Source organism: Physella acuta, unplaced genomic scaffold (genome assembly GCF_028476545.2).
Source record: "Physella acuta isolate Inbredline_101_S28 unplaced genomic scaffold, ASM2847654v3 ptg002037l, whole genome shotgun sequence".
NCBI classification, from domain to species: Eukaryota; Metazoa; Mollusca; class Gastropoda; family Physidae; genus Physella; species Physella acuta.
The window spans coordinates 12,501-15,000 of record NW_026733541.1 but is presented as its reverse complement, the minus strand read 5'-3'; the positions used below and the strand labels follow the sequence as shown (position 1 = coordinate 15,000).

At 49.0% G+C, this 2,500-nt stretch overlaps 1 non-coding gene across 1 annotated transcript in view; it reads right to left on the bottom strand.

Moving 5' to 3' along the window:
- The window catches only part of LOC131931819 (small subunit ribosomal RNA), a 1,846-nt gene extending 1,826 nt beyond the window's left edge, over positions 1–20 (bottom strand). Inside the window, exon 1 of the ribosomal RNA XR_009384362.1 lies at positions 1–20. This exon is cut by the window's left edge and continues 1,826 nt beyond it. This is a non-coding gene — a ribosomal RNA (small subunit ribosomal RNA).
- Positions 21–2,500: the final 2,480 nt, after the last annotated feature.

The following is a 2,500-nucleotide window of genomic DNA, read 5'->3' as shown; positions in this document are numbered from 1 at the left end:
CTGGCAGGATCAACCAGATAGCTATCGTTTGCGAGACGTTTTTCCACAACACATCGCGGGACGGGAGACAACGCTCTAGCGAGAGAACGGATCCCGGCATTCCCGGATTTTTTCACATCGGACCGCTCACATTTCCCCCTTCACCGTAAACACGGCGTCGCCGGGAAATCTCTCGATTTGCATCGAGCCGACTGCGTTTTGCAGACCCGTCGCCCGTTCCGAGGGCTGGGCCAGTGCGAGACTTTTATCGAGCCACCAATACTGCTTGGTTGCGTTAGCACTGCGCGTCGCCGCTGGCTTCACGCTACGGACACGTACTTTTACCTTCACTGGCGCGACCTGCGCGCCGAGCCCGCATTTTACCGGGAAGCTAGTCGGGAGACTGAGCCACGCACGGTCAGATCGGGCACATGTCGCTGGCTGCGAGGGAGCGCGGATCCTAGCGTCACATAGAGGCTTCACCGACACTCACCTCCACAATAGTAGATACAGACCGTTTTAACCGCCGTATTTCTGCCCATACCTCTAGTGTTAAACCGAAAAATCGGGTACATAGTCTCGGGGAGGACCGGGGTGCCGCCCCATGAGGGGAGCCCGCACGGAGGGCGCCGGGGGTGCCGCGACCCGGGGGGCGGCGCGGGGGTGTCGGGGCGCATCTACGGGGCTCACTCGCGCGGGCGCCACACTTCCGGGGGGCGCCCCAGGTGGGGTGCCAACTTTGGCGCCCCCGACTAAGGGGCCGCCCCCACTGCGGTTACACGCTTTACGACCACCCACCCGCGTTCCCCACCCCAGGGGGCATGCGAATCACCCGCCAGGGGCGTTCTGGGACCGAGGGCGCCGCTCCGGCACAAGGGGGAGCCAAAACGCCCCGAGTTCCCCCGCGGCCACCTCGACACCTGGGCGGGCGGCGAGGGGTGTCCTGCGATCGGGGTGGGGAGCTCTACCAGAATCACCCGCCAAACTTCACCGGGGGCGTCTCCCGGCGCCCCTGCGCTCGGGTGACGAACAGCGCCCCGGGCTATCCCGGGCGCCCTATGGCGTCCACCTTCGATCGGAAGGGTGATCTCGACTCGGGCTGAGGCGGGCCACAACAATCCGCGGTCACATCGGAGCCGTCCAGGCTAACGAGGCCCCGGCTCACGGGTAACCCATGGGGCTGGACCGGGAGTCCGCCGTTAAAGAAGAAAGAAATGTAGTGCAAACCAGAACCAGTTTTTTTTATTTATTTTATAACTCGACTAATAATCGTCACAAAATTATAAACTTGGTACCTACGGATAGCCCTGGGCCCAACCTAATACAGGATGTCCATAACTATGCGCTAATTAAATAATTAATGGGTATTAAGGTCGGTCTTAGTAAATTGCTATATAAAGTCTAAGACCAGAACCAGTATTTTAAATTTATTTTATAACTCGGCTCCTAATTGTCACAAAATTTAAAAATTGGTACCTATGGATAGCCCTCGGCCCTACCTAATACACCGTGTCCATAACAATGTGGTAATTAAATATTTACTGGGCGTTAGGGTCGGTCTTAGTAAATTGCTATATAAAGTCTATATAAAATTTTACGAATTTAAAAAAAAAATTCCTACCGTCAAAAATAGCGACGCCTAGACCACCACACCTGTTCTGACGTTAAATCCTACTTGCACACACGTGTGGGAATAGATTAGATATCATCTAGAGATAGAATTCCTAATTATTTAATTAAAATAGAGACTCTAGATTTAATAGTTGTGTCATAGTTACATTAAGTCGAATTAGCGAAGCGGAGGCGGGAACTAGATTCTAGATCTAACACTTCGATTGCGATGAAAAAAAAATAGCTTTATTTTAAGGCCGACAAGGCAAATACGGTTTAATTAATATTAAAGAAATAAGTCCGAACACCTACCTTAAGCGAATCATCTACACAACACATGACTAGAAATAATACACGTCCACACGAAGAGCGATTGAAACGGTGACTGCAACGGTGAAAACTTGTACGACGGAAACATGGCGCCTAGGTTATGCCTACTTCCGGTCTGATGAAAATTTTTAATTCATTTTAAATTTTGCGCTCTATTTCGTCCGCGCTTGTCCACTTAAACTCTACAGAAAAGATAGTCTATATAAAAATAATTCCTAGAAGACAATTTTATGAGAGATCACCCACATTTATTTACCCTGCCTGTCTACCTTAGGGTTAGAGTTTGAATTTTTCTAGATTCAAGCCAAATATGCCGTGTCGATTAAACGACGACGTACATAACAGAGCGAAGACAATGAATGGTTCCTTAATTAACTATAATTACGGTCCTAATACAACTACAATTCACCATAGTACTAATATGTATGTGTATTGTTGTTTTGGGAGTTCTGTCATTACATTTTAAATTATAAAAAAAACGGGTTTACGATACACTTCATTACGCCGCCGATCGTGGTTTTAGATTTAAATTTGGTCGGATTCGGTTTATTATTAATTTATATAATACTTTATACATACT